The sequence below is a fragment of the Gouania willdenowi genome, chromosome 7 (assembly GCF_900634775.1).
Source record: "Gouania willdenowi chromosome 7, fGouWil2.1, whole genome shotgun sequence".
Classification (NCBI taxonomy): Eukaryota; Metazoa; Chordata; class Actinopteri; order Blenniiformes; family Gobiesocidae; genus Gouania; species Gouania willdenowi.
Genome location: NC_041050.1, coordinates 37,107,115 through 37,129,236, shown reverse-complemented (window position 1 = coordinate 37,129,236; position 22,122 = coordinate 37,107,115).

Genomic DNA, 22,122 nt, shown 5'->3' with positions numbered 1-22,122 from the left:
GTTTGTTGGCTAAGAGCACACGAGCTGGGTTTCCATTACAGATTTTTGCAAAATAAAAGCAATATTTCTAAATGTAAAGTATAATTGCGCTTGGAACGTGTTTCCATTGAACGTTGCTTTGGGCAGGAGCCTCGCAACTCCCGTGAAATCTCATCCTATGAGACTTCGCTGCAGGAAGACGGACGCTCCAAACCTCCTTATAACACTCTGTATTCCTTTGTTTTTTCACGTCTAATGTGGCAGTAACAATTTGTAAGTGTAACGCTAAGAAATGCCCTGGTCTCCTCTTCTGTTCACACCTACCACGTTATGTTTTCTCTGAGAGAAGTGGTCATGTGACCAGGTACGTCACATTCTGTGACATGTATTTGCAAAAACAGTGTTTCCATGGCACTTTTGCGACATATTTCAATATTGAAACATCTAAAATACTTCCTCATGTGAAAGCGTCAAAACTTGTTTGCGATATTTGGATGTTTTTTGGAAATTCAGGTGTTTATATCACCAGTTTTTTATTGCGCTATTTAGATTTTGGGCATTTCCAAGGGTAAAGGAAATGCAGCTCCAGCCTGTGTCTCTAGAGGGAATAGTCAGTCACAGTGCAAACATTTCTCTTAAAGCAGATGCTTACTGGAGCATCAGTGATTGTCCTCTCTAGGGAGATGATCTAAATGGTTGGTGATCACTGCAGAGGCGTCGCCCACTGGGCCAGGCTGTTAGCTTTCTAAGGAAGTATGTGAACCTGGCAATTTGTTCTCCTTTCTTTAGAAGTATTTTTGTGTTAAATGTTGCCTTAGTGCAGGGGAGTCAAACTCATTTCAGGGGCCAAATATGGAGCAGTTTGATCTTAAGTGTTTTTATGCAAGAAAAAAAGAGCAAATTCCACATCATTGTGCCCTAGTTTTCAATATCAGTCTCTGCAGGATCTTTACTTCAGATTTCTTGATTTTTGTGTAATTTAGAGGAATTTTCTCAGAATCAGAATCTTTCTATTTGTCATTGCACAACAACATTTTTGAAAAATAGCAGCTCTCATATACAGTGCAAAACACAAGACTGTGGAAAACAGTGCAAAAGATGTAGGCAATAAAATAAAAAAAAATACTGTATATATGTATCAATAAAATGGCCAGGAGCTCAGAGCCTCTGTGTCTTTATGTTGCCTTGCCATCTTGAATCTGGAATTGTTTTTGAGAAATGGCAAGATTTATGGAAAAACTTACAGTTGTTGCCACAATTTGCAATTAAAAATGATTGCATTCTAGTGATATAAGCATGGGGAAACTGCAAGATATTTTTAAACCAATTTTTGTGTAATTTAGAGGAATTTTCTTAAAATCGGAATTGCTTTATTTGTCATTGGACAAGAAAAGCACAACATTTTTGAAAAATAGCAGCTCTCATATACAGTGCAAGAGACAAGACAGTGTAGAAACAACAGTGCAAAAGATGTAGGCAATACCAATAAAAAAATACAATATGTATATAGTATATATACATACAAGGGCCAGGAACTGAAAGCGGCTGTGTCCTTACGTTGCGCTGCCATCTTGAATCTGGAATTTTTTCTGAGAAATTGCAAGATTTATGGAAAAACACAGTTCTTTCCACACTTTGCAATTAAAAATGACTGTATTCCAGTGATATTAGCACGAGAAAAGGGCTAGTCTCTAAAAATGTCATGAAGTTTCACTAGAATTGTGAATTTGAGATTTCTACTACTGAATTATTTGATATTTTATACAATAATTAATGTTTTCTTGAATGCTCTAAAGGGCTGGATTTGGCCCCCGGGCCTTGAGTTTGACACATATGCCTTAGTGCAGGGGTTCGCAAATGCGGCTACGCCATGGCACTACAGGGGGTACTTGAGAAAGAGAGAGAGAGACAACAGCCTAAAAAGTTTGAGAACCACTGCCTTAGTCTTTAAGTAGTCTTTGATCTCTTGGCCAATGATAACCAACTGCACACATTTGAAGCTGAAAGACACAAAATAGATTCAATAATGACCTTTTGTCTAATAAAATATGTCCCTCATATATCATTTTTTTGATTCCTCCCATCAGTAGAATGTACATCTATCCACAATGTGGAAAACTCCGGCTGTATTAGACTTCCCGCCTGCCACACTAGCCTCCCCGCTGCTGACCACAGTGACCCTGAACTAAGACAATTACTCTCCTCTGATCTCCAGTGCGTGACAAATGTATGTGAGCATAGAGTAGAGCACGACATGTAACGGCACAGTGAGATACAAAAGCAGATGCAATTATCTCTGTGTGGTTTCTATTTCACCGATCCTTTTACCAGCACAACCACCTGCATGCTACGGAAAGCTTGCAGGGCCAGCGATCTCCGACCTTATTCATTTTTTATAAGAAAACCCACATTTCCCTCCTACCTTTTGCTCACAATGTCCAATTTATATCTGTTTGCCAAAATGTGAACACCTCCATAGGAATATTTTGAGACTTTTAAAGCTCTTTGAGTTTTACTTTGAATATTAACAAAAACAGCCCTTTGTTAAAGGGAAATGTTTGAAGCTTTTCATTTTAAACAAAAAGTTGTGTTCTTAAAATATTTAAAATTTTTGATCTCATATTGCGAGAAGCACCACTGTAGGCCGTGTAAGTGATGTATAGGCAAAGTTTGATCATTTTATGCAAGAAAATGGTGTGTGTCCGATATTGATATCAGATATTGGCCAGAAAACGATTTTCTGATTTTATCAGACTGCGTCAAAAATCTCCGATATAAGAGCGATAAGTTTTTGTTGTTTTTGTCCACGTCCTCAGTTGTTCCCATCATATACTGACAGTTAAAAACAACTGAAGTGAACTTGAATTGTTGACTATTGTTCTATGTTTGAGTAACATCACTTGATCAAGCCTTTTCTAACATTCCACACTACAAAATAAGTCATAAAAGTTTGTATGATTCGTGCTGATATCATATCGGATCGGTATCGACCAATATGCAAGACTATAACATCGGTATTGTATCGGAAGTAAAAAGTTGTATTGGGACATCCCTAGTGTTTATACTCTATATTGCAGTATTAATTCAATAGTTTTATTTTACCTAGCGACAACAAAAAGAGTATGTAGTGCTTTTACATTAGATAGTATGAAAAGATTGAGTATGCGAGAAACACTCGTATGTATACTATATTGTTACAAGTATCCACAGTGGGCATACTAGTCATACTCAATCGTCCCATGATGCATTGCGAGCGAATGTTAAATGGTCCTGGGACCAGCTTTAAGCTAAAACTCAAACATTCCCTTTTCAAAATAAAAGCATCTCTTCTTGTCCTCCATTAGTTTTGACATATTTTGTAAATAGGGCTCTTGTTTTGAAGTTAACCAGAAGTTTAGTCAGTAGCACAATGGAGGGTCTGTTGACATGAAATGTGTTTTCATGAGTTTTACGGAACAAATGAGCACATGTTGATATTCTACTTGGTCACTTTCTCATTTAAAATGTTGTGGGTTGGATTGGTGGCGTGGTGCGCTGGGTCCTTGGCTCCTTGGGGCTTTCTCGGGTGTGTATGGGGGGGGCGATGGTTGCCTCTCGGTTTGGGATCTTGGGGGCGTTCGGGGGGCTGCTTGGCCGTGTGGTGGTCGCCGTGTGGTGGTCGCCGGGGGCCCCCGGGTTGCCCGCTCTTGCTGCTGGCCTGGCTGCTTCCGGGGCCCGGGGGCGGCTCGTGGGTTTTGCAGTGGCGGTTCTTGGAAATACATTTGTCATGGATGCACTGGCCTTGGGCTGTGGGATAACACTCATACTGGGCTCAACCACAGACACGTTGTTCCCAAATACCTGTTCTATGGAATTTCCACTCACTTCTTCCTTTGCTCACAGCCACCACCATTATTCCTAAGCCGCACACTGGTCACCAAACTGGCTTGATAACTCAACAACAAGCACAATATACACAACCACAATTTCACATCGCATCACTTGAAATCTATCGACTACTCCCCACCCATTCCATTTCCTATCTTGTATTCTTCTTCCCTGTTAACTTCCCCACCCCTCTCCAACCCCTCACCTTGGTGTAACACTGCCCTCTCTTTTTTTACATCCTCCCTTTAATAAAGTATTTCTTACCCTTCCCTAGGGAGGGCTGGTGATGGTCACAATTATGCAATGAAATAAATAAATTTATTTAATTGCAATAACAAAATATGCATTGCTGTTAAAAGATTGCACTTCTTGTAGTGTTAACCTTCGACAGAATGTGCAGACAAGAGAAAAAAAAAAAAAAAAAAAAAAAAAATTAAAATGTTTTCAGAACTTTCAAAGGTGGAGAATCAACAAAGATATTTAGCCTCAGTGTGATTCAGGTTTTGGTTGTTGTAGGTTCCAAATGCATCTTGGGAAACTTGGAAATATGCTTCAGTGGGAACGCTCATCATCCTAATCATACTTATTGTAGACAGTATATACTCATTGAGTTTGTAGTGTATAGTACAGAGTATGCCATTTTGGACACAGCCAAAGTCTAGAGTGAATCAGGAAAATGAATTCTAGAGTCTTTGTTTTGGCCGCTCTCAAGCATTTCCAGTCAAATTCACAGCTCTAGAGCTGACTGCCAGTCATAGGCCGACGGAAAGCACTGAATAGGGTCCAGGTGTGTGTGAATGTTTAAAGAAACTCATTCAAATATTTAGGTTTTAGCATGTCTGGATCCAGAAGTGAAAGTAAAGTACTTGCCTTACTGTAATTGACTGTACTTTTTTGAGTATATTTCTAAATCAGTGAATTTACTTGTACTAAAGTACATTTTAAAAGAAGTAAAGTAATTAGTTACATTCCTACACCCAACCGTTACTGAGTAACTGTGAAACTTAAAAAAAAATGAAATGACCACACAACAGTCAAGTGCATCACGTCATAGCTGACCAATCAGATTAGGGTTAGTCTCAGTTTTAAAGTTCATAAACCTAGCTATACTTAGAGGTTTATTTCATTTTGAAAATGAATTGTACATTTTGACAAACCTTTTATTTTATACAGATGCCTTTGTGGAAAATAAAATAAGTTCCAATTGCGCAAGATTTGGTTTCTTCCTTTATAAATTTATGCATGAGATGTTTACTGTATGTGAGGGAACCGTGGCACAATTTATTACCAAAAATAAACATGGGGGTAAAAGTAACTAGTAACTTTTACTTTAAGTACTATTTAATTGAGCTGCTTTTTACTTTTACTTGAGTATTTTATGTATGACTTACTTGTACTTGAGCACAATATTAATCAAGTAACAGTACTGCTACCTGAGTAGGATACATCTGTACTCTTTACACCTCTGTTATAGGACAGAGGACAGAAGTTTTCCCTGAGCGCTGCCTGCAGGGAAAACGTTTACGCTGAGAAACTGCCCTTGATGTACAATCAAAAGTTTTTCTGCTCAAAGTTTGTCATTTGGCTTCAACCCCATGTGCTTCTCTTAGAGAGCCCAGGAGCAGCCCACCTGGGAGTAGCTGTGTTCAGTTGAAGGGGCGAGGCATTGAAGATATATTGATCGTGATAAGTCCTCTGGAGTATTTTTAGACCTGGAGTCGTATGCGACGGAGAGGGAAGCAGACGATTTCCATGAATGAGGAATGAGTCGGTCATTTCTCTCACACGAGCAGCCCCCCCCCCATCCCCTCCATTGCAAGTTGTTAAAAAAAAGTATGCAAAGCCCTCCTTCGAGGCTCAGTTAATTATTCAGCTTCTCTCCTCTCCTACTTTGATGCACATCCAGCCCATCCTCACTGCTCTGAATCCCCAGTGCCCTCTACCAGAAGAAAAACCACTGAGAGATTGAGTTATTTGCTGATGGAACAATCCCCACCATCTTTAACTGAAAAGCCACTTGCCATAAATCAAGCTAAACATTTCTGCGACCCTAAATGATTAATGCTGTTTAATACTCTTATGTAAATCGCTGTCCTCTGAGCATGGAAAAGTGGCATTTTGAAACTAGGATAGAACACATTTGGTCATTGGAGACACAAGTAATAGATTTATCAACAAAATGCAAAGTCCTTGCTATTCTTGTCACTTATTGTTTCATTAGTTGTGGGTAATTTCCCCCTTGATGAATTGGCTAAATGATTGTGTTTGACTGACATTTATTAGACAAGCATATTTTTTATGAATATTAAATGGGTTTTAGTGAGGACATTAAACAACAAACAATGTGCGTGATTCATCAATCTTTTCATGTGACAAGAAGGTCTTAATCTCTTTTAATTCTGCTGCTTACACTGTGTTGTTTACAATGATGTGAAAACCACGTAATACAAACAAGTGACTTTTAGGAACATCACCATTCATTGGCTATTTTCAGGCACATAAACATGATGACTTTGAGTTTGAAGCAGTGCATAAAAATGGAGAGAAAAGGAGGATTTACAGTCAGTGGTGTGGTTGTATTATGACAGAGATGCTCGCAGTACTTCAGAAAGTGATAATCTGCTGGTGTTTTGTTACACAACAACCAGACGGATATATATAAAATATCAAAAGAAAGAAATCTATACAGTAAGCAGCAGTGCTTTAATGCTGTTCATGCCATTGATAAGAGGATACTAGAAAGAATGGGTTGTTATTTGTAATGGCTACATGAACTCCAAAAGCCTTTTATTATGCTATAGCACAAGTGGAGGAGCTACAAATACCAAATCTTTTCTAATTTGGGGTGCACATTCATGACTATCACAGAATGAACCATATTGATTGTTGTTGGTGACAACCCCCCCACCCCCCCACCCTTTTCTCTAATAAACATGTTTATTGACTATTTTCCCCTCCTTTTTTAGTGAGAAATAAACATTATAAAAAGCCATATTTTTTGTGTTTTTGTTTGCTAATTTTGTACTTTCTCTCAAGTACCCCCTGTAGTGTCATTGCATACCCTTAGGGGTACACGTAGCCCCATTTGAGAAACACTGTGTTTTTGTCTTTGTGATGTGGTTTAACAGGATATTTACACTGTAAGGTTTTTTCTCTTCCTGAATCTTTTAATTGAACAGCTACAAGGACAGATGACAAGAGTAGTATTAATTATCAGTGTAATTTATTCTAATTAGTGACAAGGAAAGTATAGCTTTTGAGTGTCAAAAGCAAGAGTGTGTCCAGAGAATTGGGGGTAGACATTTTATCTATTTGGGCTGAGTGTACCTCGTACAATGGGAAGGCTGGCGTAAACGTGTTTTGGCAGATTTCTCACCATCCAGTCCAGCCGAATGCATTATGACCTTGGAGTTATGTGAACAGTGCACACTGTGCATGTGTGTGTGTTGGAAATCATGCATGTAGATAAAGCAGCTAGAGCCTACAAGAGACTAACATTGAAATAAACAGAAATAAAAGAAATATCTCGCAACGTCTTGGATATGCTTCCAATTAGGCTGCAGCCCCTCTGTAACGAAGTACTTTCAGTATGTACCAAAGTCTCTCTGGTTTCAAGAGCTTGTTGAATCTATGCCACAGAAATTTGAGGCAATTCCGAAGCCAAATGTGGCTAAAAAGTAGTAAATTGGCCAGTAATTGTAAAATTGCATCTCTTTGCTTTTGAACAAAAGAAAAGAGACATTGTTTTTTGTGTTCATGAATCCATGTACCCTTCGTTCTTTGGTTATTCAGTTTTAAAACCATATCAAAATAACAAATTAACAGTATGGTTATTTTGTTTTACTGACTTAAAACCGAAACAGAAATACAGAAAAACCAAACAAGCAGCGTTTTTCTGTTTTAAAATTAAATTTTGTTCTGTTTGTGATCTTGTAGAACGTTGTCCACCTCACACCGATGGCAAAGAGGCACAATTTGTGTGTCGATGATGTTTTGTTAAAGAGTTATTGATACGTTGACACGTTAATCCCAAATACCTGCTTTAGGTACTACCATTCACTCATTCCCCCTGTTCACAGCCACCACCATTATAGCTAAGCTTCACACTTGTCACTATACTGGCTGGATTACACAACATAATAAGCACAATATACTCTACAACCTCACATCTCACCCTCACTGCAAAACAGTCTATTCTTCCCCACCTTTTCTATTTCCTGCCTTGAGTCTCTCCTCCCTGCTCTCTTTCTCCTCCCCTTTCCCCTTCCCCTCCACTTAGGTGTAACACTGCTCTCCCTTTTTATATCCTCCCTCTAATAAAAGTTTTCTTACCCTTCCTTAGGGAGGGCTGGTGATGGTCACAATTAATCAATAAAATAAATCAATGTATTTTATTGCAATAACAAAATATGCATTGCTGTCTCATAATGATTGCACTTCCTGTGGTGTTGACCTTTGACAGCATGTGCAGACAAGTAAAAAAAAAAAGTTATTGATACTGGAAGTCTGAATCTGTGAACAGAGTTGCGGTACAAATAGTATCCAATTAAACTGGTGACTGGGCGGACTTTTGCTCCTGGACAAAAAAGGAGCAACGCGTAAGTCACATTACTGGTGAATTGAAACATTATTAATACATAAATAAATCAAAACCAAAAAAGGATGTTGCGTAATACATGCTTATGATATGTGATTAAAGGACAAGAGGTGGTGTAATGAATCTACTGGTGCTCCTCATTTCTTGTGATCAACTTCAGTGTGTTTTGACGGCTAACGTTACTGTCTAGCGATATAATGTGAAAAATACATATTTTCACTGCCCTCAAAAAAGCTGTGTAATTGTTTTTGCAAAAGTGTCACATGGTAAAATCGTATTCTATATCTATTGTTCCTCACACCAGCCTCACAGTCACCAGATTATTTGGATGCTATTTGGACCGAAACACTGTTAAGATCGCCTACACCAGGGGTCTGCAACCTGCGGCTCTGGAGCCTCATGTGGCTCTTTGACTCTTTTGCAATGGCTTTCTGACGATTTAAAAAAATAAGAAAATGAATTATTTCCTACAGAGGGTACTGGTGATTATTGACATTAACTTCAAATAAAATGATGATAAAACAATTGGTTAACCTAAAAATGAATAACTCTGCCACCGTCCTACTTCAGCTCCTGTAACATCTACAGACCATTAACTTTCCTTCCACCTGTGGCTAACCTTCAGTTTTAAATCTCTGGTAAGATAACTTAAATAACAAAAAAGACTATTCTGGAAAAAAATACAGACTTTATTTGTGTGGGGAAAGATTTATTTAACTGCTAACATACCGGCTTAATATGCAAGCTTGATATGTTGTAAGAAATTAGCATGAGTTGGAGTTGATAATGTGTTATCAACTTCAAGTTATTTTTGTAGCCCTTCAAATCTATTAACTCAAAATTATTCAATACTATTTTAATTGTATAGAATTTTATACGCTGTATTGTTTTCATGAGAAGATATTTTTTTCGGCTCCGGAAGGACTTTAATCCAGTCGAGATTAGGCAAAATGGCTCCTTTAAGAGTAAAGGTTGCAGACCCCTGGCCTACACCATTAAACAATTAACTTTAAACGTGAGCAGATTTATTTGAGCTAAAACATCCACAGACTGCATGAAAACAGGAGCAGGACGTGAAAACAGCTGAAATAAATCCTAAACAGTCTATTTTGTGAGGAGACCCGGTCCAGGACCTGGGAAGGGAAACCAGGACTAATATCCCTGTAAATATCCAAATATCTCACAAACAGAACAATATTTTTTTAACAGTAAAACGCTGCTTATTTGGTTTTTGGTTTTTCAGTATTTCTGTTTTGGTTTTAAAACAGTAAAACAAAATAACCACACCGTTTATTTATTTTTTTGATTTTGTTTTAAAACGGAATAACCAAAGTACACAGATTTACATCCTTGTATATGGAGAACTATGTGGTAATTGTTTGGCCTTAAGTCCTTTATTTTGTACAGTGACATTGCCTCATGTTTATTTACAGATAAAGCAAATGTTTTTTCACCTTTTTAAACTATCGAGACAGATTCCTAAAAAGACATGTCAAAGGAATATAATAGCAACTTTAACAGGGTACGTTATCAGGGTTACTTGTTGTATATACAGTAATAGACAAAGACAGAAATCTAATATTGACCTTTTCACGCAATTGTGTAAAAAGTTTACTGTCATTTGGCTCCAAGGTAAAAGGAGAACCAAAAGTTATCCTGGTCAAAAATTAAAATGAATTAGAAAACCCAACGTGGATGGGTTTTAATGTTTATTATGTATTGCACATAAACACTGGAAGTAGACATTTTGAGTCAAATTTCTCCTGGTAGGTTGGTTTATGCCTAAAATCTTTGTAAATCAAGCCCCAGTAAATTGAGACCGTCAGTGGTTTCGCTTGTACCCAGTGTGATGGTTCCTTCATAATTATGCGCATTTAAGGATGTTTTTTGTTTTCTTTTGTGTTTGCCAGTTTTCTACCGCTGGCAATTTGTGTTCATGCAATCACAGAAGTGATTAGTCATGAATAATGCATTAAAAAAACTACACTCTGGCTTTGATTTGCTTGCTTTTATTTATTCTTTATCCCCCTTCACTTAACTCTGACACTGCACCTCTACCCACAGAAAACAGCAGTCATACGTTTGCGTTAAATAATTTAAATGGTACAGTAATCAAATGTAATAACTTCCACAGTCGGTGTATTCACTTCACTTTAAACGCTGTTGCGGTTTCTCTATAATATATTATCTTAGCGGCGACGATGCGCCTTTGCCTCAGTTTTACTGTGACTGCTAGAGCAGGGGTTCTCAACCTTGTAGTCAGGACCCCATTTGGGGTCGCGAGACACTGGGAGGGGGTCGTCAGACGCCTTCAAGAAACAAAGAATATTTTTTGAACAATTTGAGTCCATTTTAGCTTATTTTTACCCTTTTTCTGCAACTACACCATATTTGAACCTATTTTCATCACTTTTTCTTGCCATATTTTTGCTCCTTTTTAAGAATGTTTGCTACATTACTCCCATTTCTGCCACTTCTCCATGAAATTTCAAAGGCTTTTCTGCTTTCCTTCCACCTTCAAGATATTTTCAGTACATATACAGTAAACCACTTTTCCACAAATGTTTTGGCCCATTATTGTCACTTTTAACCTCTTTTCACCATATTTCATGCTTTTTTTTTTGCAAATATCACATTCACAATTTGTCATGCCCATTATTTGCCAGTTAAAACTAATTGTTTATACTTTTTAGATTACATTACCCCAGCCCTCATCCCCCCATTTCTTTCCTTTTTAAGCAAATATTGACTCTTTGAACCATTTTTAGCACTTCTCTGTCTGTTTCTGACCACTGTAATTTGCAACTTTTAACCAATTTTATGTCTTATTAAAACAAGGATTTACATCTTTAAGATTACTAGGGTACACATAGTAACAAACGTTCCTGATAACAGTGGAAATTATTCAGATGAATAAATAAATGTGGTTATGACAGATTCATAGAACAATGGACCATCATTTTGCTGACTTTATGAATGGACCCCAAAAATCTCTCCCTTTTATTCCCCCTCATAGATGGTCCTGTCTCCACATGACTGTTCTTCAACGTTCATGTCTGTGTTCAACCACCTTCAGCTACAGTGGGGGTCCCCGCTCTATGGAACCTTTATTTTGGATGATCGTGGCCTGAAAAGGTTGGGAACCACTGTGCTAGAGGATGTGAAGCTTACGGGTCAATGTGATTTTAGTCGTGGAACAAACCCATTCTTCCTGGCAAGTATTCAGCACGACCATGCAAAAAAAAAAACAAAAAAAATACTTTATTTAGCCTCCTCAATCCATACATACCAAAGAGGGATTCAGGGGAGTGTGATGGATGTGTTCAGTGCTTGCGTCAATAAAATCAGCTTTAAATGCTTAGTTGTTATGTAAGCTGCAAGATCAAGGAATATATGAATAAGCACCCTCAGGCCAAATCTGGGTTTAAGAGAAAAAACTCAAAAAAAAAAACTCTATTTGACGATCTTTGTCCAAAGTAAAGCAAGCATTTAAGTGTAAAAATGTGTAATTGTAATTGATTTTCATTGATGTATGGATTGATTCCAATCATGCTCTTCCATGGAGGTTGTTTGTAAAGGCTGCTCACAGTCACACTTGTGCTACCTTTGGATTAAGTCACAGCTTTAATTTTATTGTGTGGCAATATAAGGAGTCACCGGAGGGAAAAGTGCAGCAACAGTAGATGTTATACACATGTTCACTCTCAACTTGCATTGCCATTCCATAGACTTCCATTGTTGACTTCAAACCAATGTGATGAATATCATTTGACTCATGTTCTCTATGCCATAATGAGTAAAAGCAGCAATTGAAAAGACCAGAATTGTTATCAGGCTTCTGCAGAGCTTGATGATGAGTTCATCATTTGAATCAGGTGTGTTGGAAGAGGGAAACATCTAAAACATGCTGGATAGGAGCCCTTGAGGACCAGGGTTGGACACCCCTGGTTTAGATGAATGCACGGGTGACGTACGCCCGGTGGCATGTCTCACTGGTCAACTGTTCCATTACGTGTTTCATTGCACGTAATATTCTCAGTCCCCATGTAGTCTTTCAAACATCACATGCAGCTAAAGCTACAACAAAATCTCAATTACAGAACGTTACCCAAATTGTTTAATATTGTATTTTCTGCTCTGGAATATGATGGCAGCTGTATATTTTAGTCAAATGTAGTTTCTGTGACCTGGATTTTCTGATGTGGACCATTTAAAATAACCAAAACAGGTCAATAAACAGATTCATTCCCTGGGACTACAGGTCTTACAACATCAATGCACAGTAATTACTTAATGCTTAAATGTTGCCAACAAACAGACAGTAAACAGAATGGATGTTTTTCACTATATCATTAATCACATCTTATGTTTCTCTTTCCTGTTAGAAAATGATTCGTAATTCTGGTATATTTTTTTTATCATTTGAGTCCAACAAAAGCCTTACTTTGTACTTATTATAGTTATTATTATATAGAATATCTACAGTAACTATAGTTATTCATTAAACTAATCACTCTGACCACAGACTCACTGCTGGTGAAAGTCCTGGTGCTTGATTTGCATTTAAATTGGAAAAACACTGACCAAAATATTTGACAGTGTTACTGTGGGATGACTTCCTGTCAGTTGCTTTGATTTGCTGTGATTTACTGCTTTTGAAGTGTTTGAATTGTGAGCGTAATAATCAGTGCACCTCTTGTCTCTTGTTATGATTGATTATTTGATTGCAACATGAGACCTGTTTTTTCCCCCAGTTTGCCAGGTCGGGCGAGCTTACGTTTGGCGTGCTGAATAATTTTTCCTCCAAATGGGCCCTGCACCTCATTTTTTTTCACGCTCCCAGGTTGGTGAAGCAGAACATTAATTTTAGCAGCTGAATTGGCCATTATTTCAGGAAATCAACCTTTTAAATTGTTTTGGTTCAGACTGAAGACCTCTGTTGTTCACGGGCTACTGTGGCCATTATTATTACTATTATTACTGACTTTGAGGAGGTAATTGGGTCATCTTAATGATTTGTATGGTTGGAATTGATGAGGCATAAATGCAAGTAGGACACTTGCATTTATGGAATGTGACATTTGCATTGATGAAAGCTTGAGTGGAAATGCTAATTGGGACTTTGATGCACATTCTCAGTTTTGTAAGCAATGTTGGTACGTGGAAAAGTGGTGCGAGGCTGTTGTTTTTCAGAAAGAGTGGTCGTGTTAATAGTGTATAGTCACAGGGTTAACCACAGTTTCATGGTTTGTAATTACATTTAATATTTCTATGTGAATAGCAGTATGAGGTTTCATTTATTCAGACAACTATTCTTATAAAATCCCATTTGATCTCCTGACATGTTTCGATTGACAACTGCCAGTCTTTGTCAAAGTCGCTTACTGATTGCTTTGATGTTTCCTTTGAAGTTTGCTTTACTTCCGTGTAGTAATTCCAGCAAGTATTTTTTTGGATAAGTTATTATTTTTTTTTTTTTTTTTTTTTTTTAATTCAGACAACTGTTCCTTAGGAAACCCACTTTGATCTCCAGACATGTCTCAACTGACAACTGCCAGTCTTCATCAGAGGCATCAGCTGATTGCTTTGACGTTTCCATTGACGTTTCCTAAGGAACAGTTGTCTGAATAAATGAAACCTTAACATATTATTAAAAAAGAATACCAAAATAATATTGCTGGAATTACAGCGCGGAAGTCAAGGAAACTTCAGAGGAAACATCAAAGCGATCAGCAGATGCCTCTGACAAAGACTGGCAGTTAGGAGATCACAGTGAATTTCCAAAGGAACAGTTGTCTAAATAAATGAAACCTTTACATGTTATATAAAAAGAAGACTAAAATAATCTTGCTGGAATTACTAAGGGTGATTATTAGTAGTTTTCACAGAACTAGCCTTGTTTCGACTGTTGGAGCCACACACGTACATTTTGTTTCATAGAGAGTTATGAGAGCTGAGGAACTTCCATGTTAGGTTTAGTACTTCAGAAAAGGCCTGGGTTTATAAAGCCAATGATTGATTGGAAAAAAAAAACAAAACAGTTAGCCTCTGCCAATATTTAAAGCTGACAGCTAAGCCTTTTCTTTTCTTGATGAAAATATTGTTCATCGATCTGCACAATGGAGGCTTCTATCAGCGATGCGATTGATTTAGTGGATGAACAATGAGGTCCAGGCCCACTGATTTTCCTCCCGTGTTGGGTGACAATAACAGAGAAGTGGCAAGATTTAAAAAAAAAAAAATGTGGTGGTGAACAAGTCATTAACAGGAAGTGCAAACAAATAAGGACCTGCCCAGATAAATATTGTCTCAGTTCCCATTATGTAGATGGATATATGGATGAATTTGGTTTGAATGCATTACAGTCGGAAGCTCGGGCTGCTTTGACAGGACCAATGCCAGACATAGGCAACTGGACGCCCGGGCGCCACATGCGGCCTTCTCTCGAATTTTGTGTGGCCCCCAAAACAAGTTGTCATTTATGAAAATGGAAGTTATATGAAGCCCAACATAATTCAAAAAATGCACACAATATTAACATAAGTATCCAACATGATAACAAAGACACACAAAAAAAAAAAACACTTAAACACTAAGGGCTCTATTCTCCCATGCGAGTACGTCCAAAAAGTCGCGCGCGCGCTTTCATCCCAGTTACGCACTGTGGGTGGAGCAGCCCTGAAATGTGGGAGTTCCCATTCAATTCTGGCTTTACGCACATTCTACGATGTGACCCCATTTTTGTATCACAAATTTTTTTTTTTTTTTTTAAATAATTTTTGTTATACTGTGTTACAAATACAGAGTAACTAGTATTTGTATTTTATTAATTCATAAATGATTTTTTTCTCCCTTTTTTTTATACTTTTTTATTTAAACTTCTTATTTGAGAAAGTGAAAGTAAAAAATAGTTGTTTAACATTGTGTGTTTGTAATTTTTTTTATTATTATTAAATATTTTATTCAGTAATTCCTTGTAATAATTACATTTCAGGCAACCCCATTTAAATTCCAGACGTCTCCACATGGGGTCATGACCCCGAGGTAGAAAAACATTGACGTAATAGATGGTATTCTTTTAAAAACAGATCCAAGGACCACATTGCAATCATTGGCTTGAAGACAGGTCCCATAAAGATGAAAACTGTTTGCCTCAAAGCTACAAAAGCTAAAAAACAAACCAACAAATAAACCCAAAGACTGTATTTTAGACTCAAGAAAAACATCAATTGAAACTATCCCTCTAAAGCTCTTCTGATGACTAAAGGTAAAGATGAGGAGAAATAATGCACTGGTATTTATAATAGCTTATAAATTCAAATAATCACTAGAGTTTTTTTGTTGGTGTTTTTTTTTTTAAACATTCTCCTTTTATTTTATACATTTACCAGCTTTCATTTAATATTTTTTTCTCAAAACAAGTAATACTTTTTAAAGCACACCACCACCGTCCACTTTAATGCTCATTAAACATTCACATATTGTAAACAGTTTTCACACTGCCATTTAATCTCTTTGACAGATGTATTCCACATACCTATAGAATATGGACACAAAAGCCTCCTTCAATTGTGACAGTTATTTATTTATTTATTTATTTATTTCAAAGCCATGTGTTGAATGAAACTACTTCATTCGTCACATCTCGACTTCATAATCTGTGGATTATTTTCAATGCTCTTAAATATGATTAAAACTGGTATTTAAGTGTAGCGTTCACAGAGAATCTTGTTTTTTTTTTTTAATTTCTTTTGGTTGATATTGGATATAATGTAGATCTATCAGCTCCTATTTAAGCCATAGACTTCACTGAATGATGTATAGAGTATGTAAATCACCCGGTTGTACACGTGGATTAGAATATCTACCTATGTGTTGTGTCATTCTGAATTACTTTAATCTCATAGTGGCTGGTGTGAAGAGGAAAGTATTTGAATATTGTTGATAATGAATAATCTACAGCATTCCCGATGAATGAGATCTTTGACAGATATTAAAATAGACCCTAATCAACATACACTGTTATTTCTTTCCTGAAATAAAGGTAATCCAAAAAAACTGTCAGATATGTTAAGGTTTCATTTATTCAGACAACTGTTCCTTTGATTTCCTCACGTTTCAACTGACAACTGCCAGTCTTCATCAAAGGCACCTGCTGATTGCTTTGATGTTTCCTTTGAAGTGTCCTTTACTTCCGCGTAGTAGTCCAGTAATATTATTTTTTGTCTTCTTTTTGAATAATATGTTATGGTTTCTAAAGAAAATCACTTTGATCTCCTGACATGTTTCGACTGACATCTGCCAGTCTGCTGATCACTTTGATGTTTCTTTTGAAGTTTCCTTGACTTCTGCGTGGTAATTGCAGCAAGATTCTTGTTGCCCTCTTTTTGAATATTATCATTATTATTATTACAGCAACGGCAGCTCCAGCTTCATCCACTCCTATCATACAGTAAATCAAACGGAAAGAAAAGCAAGAATATCAAGATTTTTCGTAAAAAGATGTCGTGATAATATATATTTTGCCCAAAAGAGCCACCAAATTTCTTTTGTGTGTAGAAATGTGTGTACTGCTAATATAGTATTGTTTGCAATGGTAAATTGACTGGATGATGATTTACCAAAAATGTACATTTCTATAATTAATTTCAGAATTTGTTCATGGTTATTCTTCAGCGCTTGTTTAAAACTATTAATACTAAGTTTTCATCATCAGCTGTAATTAGAATAAGATATACTTTATTTATCCCAGAGATAAATTTCTATTTTTACAGATGCTCCAGAAAAATTTCCAATGAAAAGAAGAAACACTAAAACATAGACAAGAAAGGAAAGAAAACATACATAATTAAATAAGACTGTTAATTAAATACAAGTGCACAACTCCAGGAAAATACAATACCTATCTACAAATAAACAACTATAATACAGATAAATACAAGTATAATATAGTGAGCCATCTATCAACTGTAAAATCAATAAATAATAATTATTTTAAACTATATTTACTGTTGGAAAGTATATCAAATTTAATGCATAGATTATTTTCTAAGTCTGTGTACACACATTTATAACCCAATGATTTTAATTAAAATTACAATGAACCCCTTTTTTCCGGTCAGATTTAACCACATTTTTCATATAAATGTATCCATATTCATGTTTTTAAAAGTTCAAAAGTGTCAATCCATTAACATTTTTTATCATTTAACATTTAGCACATTATCTCATTACTTTTCAGAGATGTATCAAAGGGCCTATTATTTTAATTCAGTTAAAGAGTTTTGGTCCTGTTAGACAAAGAGAATAAATGCCAAAGAGATCCATTAATATCAGGACTGTCGTTTGATTAATTAAAACAGAACAAAAACAGATGTACATGGTCTTAAGAAAGAAAGAAAGTTATTTACAAACGAGCTGTGTTTAATGTCTTCTTTCAGTGTAAATAAAGTCTATGTGCAGCTAAGAATGCAGAAGAAGACAGTGGAGTGATTTTGTGAGTAATCAGGGAGACGTTAAAGGAACGACCTGTCTTGGCATGGCTGAGGTGGTCTGGTGCTTTGTGTTTCTCAGCTGTCGGTAATGGAAGGCACAGTCATTATTATCTAATTAGGGAGACTAATGGTGTGCCACAGAAAGCCATAAGGCAAGAGACTGTCTCTTTTGTACCGTCTGTTTTTCAGTGAAGATGACACCCCAAGTAAAAATTGGACTCCTCGACATCCTGACAGGATGAGAATCATGAGTTATATGTTGGAATTGAGAAAAAGAAGGATAAATTACACGATTTTGTTTCTACTTCCACACTATTGTGCAAAATACTATTAGTACACTCAGCAGTAGTACTAGAAGACTTTTTTACAGTAAGAGTCTAGAAAGGCTTAACTAATGGATAAATACAGTTCAGTAATGCTTGTGAGGAACTTCTATATATTTATGACATTGACATACACACTCCAAATAAACACTGTATGTAAGTAAATGATTAAAGGGATCCTCCACTGTTTTTACAAATATGGCCTAAAACCTTTGAAATGTCATTATGAGAAGATCTATACCTACCAAAACACATTGTTTTCTACCATATTTGTTTTATTAACTTTTAAATATGGGACTACTTTACCATTTGAAAGCCTGTGCGCCGCCATGTTGAAATGACGTCATTAATGACGTCAATCACCCCTTCAGTCCATTGAGTTTTATAGCATTCAGCATTCAGGATCATTTAGCAGCTTTTTCACTCAAAATCACAACTTGTGCTGCTTCTTCTTCTTTCTTTCTTCTTTTTTTCTTCTCTTCTCTTCCTTTTTTTTCTTTCTTTCTTTCTTTCTTTCTTTCTCCACTGAACCATTATGTAGAGTCTCAAAAAATTCAAACAAATTTCAATCACGCGCTTTTCTAATTTCTGGCTATTTTCCGATTTTAAAATGCAAAAAATTGGACGCCCCAGCGCCCCATGTACGCCAAAGATGCATTACGAGACAGAAATTGCCGAAAAAATTAATTCATTGTAGAATCATGAAAATGGACACAGAAGTAGACCATGACAAGACAAGTAAAAAATGTTATTAAGACCCTGCCAAAAAATACACAGGAAGTCGAGAATCTTGAATTGAAAATTTAATATTGTAAAATTGCTGTTTGATCCATGGATTTTGATAACTTTTACAGTGTTTGCAGGGCGGAGCCGTGAATTTTGGGCGAAGGCGAGGGCCGTTTATCACCGCTTGCTGCTATATTTATTGTTGTTTTTAATTCCACTTTAAATAACACTCATTGTTTTAAATTTGTAGATTAAGTCTCAAGGAACTAAAGTTAAAGACATGGTTAAGGGTTTAGTGGAGTCCTCTGTTCCACAAATGAAAAAGTATATGAAATTATGGAGAGGGTACTTATGATATGAAGAGGGGGTTCACATGATTTGACAAAAATACAAAGGGGTACACAGGAAGGATAAAAAAGAGTCTAAGGCTAAGTCTGGCATGTTGTTTTTTATCCAGTAAAAGCGTATTTAAGAGCCTCATTTCTGCACTTTGTTAACCAACATAGCTGTGTGTATGAAACAACTAGCTTCTCTTGAAAAACACAACAGTTTCAATTATTAACAGGGCAAGAAGGAGATAGACGAGATCTAATACTGAAGTGGTGGGTTTGGGATTGAAGGAGACAAAAGCCAACGATGAGGAGCTGGATCAAGAGAGTTTCATCCTTGGAAGTTTACAAAAACACAGCTCTAGTCTCGAGTCTAACGTGATCTTCTCAGAGTCCCCCATGAATCCTTTCCTTCCTTCCTGTGTCTTTGTTTACACGCCAGAGGTGATGGTTCGTAGATAACAGATAGTGTTATAAAGTCTGGAGGCTGCTTCAGGCATCTAGAGCTATCTAACAACAAGACGGGACCTGACCTGTAACTCAGAAAAGACAATCGAGAGGCAAAGAGGATAAGAAAGAGACGGGGTAATACATTAGAAGCATTCAAATTATATATGATCCTCTTCTGTACTTGTTAACCTTCCCAGGTTGTATCTGGCAGTAATCGTCCTCCCACAGTCCCAGTCTCTACATTGAATATTTAAGAGTCCTTCAATCCTTTCTAGCTCCAGGGTTTCATTCAGTGCTTTAGTCAGACCTCTGGCCTTCAGAAAAAAAAAAAAAAAAAAACTTTTTAAGTTTGGATACAATATTAATGCCATCTTCCTATTACTGAAATATGACATAGAAATTGACAAAGTGAGTGATATTCGTGAATGTTATGACCAGCATAGGTGTAAAGAATACTGATATATCCTCCTCAAGTAGAAGTACTATTACTTGAATTGTATTCAAGTACAAGTAAGTCATACATAAAATACTCAAGTACAAGTAAAATGAAGCTCAATTAAGTAGTACTCAAACATGTAAATATGATTTTGGCTCTTACCTGACCCATAGACCTACAGTATATCAATACTACCCGATGCAACCTTGTTATGTTGTGATGCAGAAAAGTAGAGGCGTAGATTGCAGATGCAGTGGGAGGAAGTGGAGCTGTTGAGGGCGGGACATCGAGATGTCCTCTCAGAAACTCCGGTTAGCAGCTTTAAGGACAAGTAAAATTACTGATTTAGAAATATACTCAAAAAAGTACAAGTACCCATAAAAGTAACTCATATACAGTAACATGATTCATTACTTTCTTTCTATCTATCTATCTATCTATCTATCTATCTATCTATCTATCTATCTATCTATCTATCTATCTATCTATCTATCTATCTATCTATCTATCTATCTATCTATACAGTACATGCTCATTGTTGATGCTCTGTAATTCACATAGTACAGTGTTGGTTGGATTTTTAGTCATCAGAAATTGTAGTTTCTAATAGTACTTTAATATATACTATATAAATGTCCAACTACACATTCTACCAAACTCTCGTTGGTCCTCACTGCTCCGTGTCTGCAGTTGGTTTACAGCTTTTATGGTGTTTTTATTATTATTTTTATTAGAGGTGAAAGTAACGGATAGCAAGTACTTACGTTAGTGTAATTGAGATGCTTTTATGGGTACTGTACTTGTACTATATTGAGTATATTTCTAAATCAGTCATTTTACTTGTACTTAAGGAAAGTAATTAATTACATTTCTACACCTAACCGTTACTGAGTAAATTATATTTATTTTGTTTTTTTTAAATGATCCACAGACATTGTGAAACAAAACAAAAAATGAAATAACCAGACTAATAATCAGATTAAACGTAACGCACCGCACCAAAACTGCATTGAACAGAGGTTATTTTTTAAAAATCAGTTTTAGAGTTCATAAATGTAGCTATACTTAAAGCATGATATTTAAATTTTTTTATTTTGAATTGAATTTATTAGTGTTATTTTATTTAAAAGAAAACATTGTACATTTTTACAATCCTTTTATTCTATACAGATACATAAATTATGTTCCAATTGTGTTAGAGTTGGTCTCTTCCTTTTTATAGTTTATAAATGAGATGTTTACTGTATGCAAGAAACTAGTCATTTTTACTCTGAGTACTATTTACTGTAATTGAGCTACTTTTTACTATTGCTTGAGTATTTTTGTATCTACCCCTCTGATTATTATTTATATACTAACAATGTTGCAGTGCAGTTTTCTCTATCAGCACAACCTCACGGGGAAGCAATAGTTATGTTTTAAGTTTATAATTGAATTTTATAAATGAAAAAAAATGAACTTGCAATTTTCATTTGTTCCCAAGCTTTGTGTTCTTGTGTTTATGAAAATGTTTATTATTCTTTAAACACCCTACAAATAATTACACTTTTGTAACTTGGAGAGCGTTTGCAATTTTGGAACAATGTGTGATGTCAACAATGCCTCCGACATAAGCTAAGCGTTTTCATGAGATTTAAAAGCAAATAAGTAAAGAGCCAAATGTTGGCCATTTTTTTATGCCACCAGATTGCCAATGCTAAAAATTGCTGGCATTGTAAGCGACAACAGAGAGCACACGAGCGCTTGCCAGACTTGTACTGGGAAACAATCCTCCACCACTCAAATGTTTGTTTTGAGGATCGTTACAAAGCTTGGGTTTTTAGGTGGCTATCAGGTTTGCTGTACCTCCACCATCTGCTGCTGGTATTTAAAGAGAGCCTGCAGGCTGTGCACCATAAAGTTTCACACTATATTTTTGTTT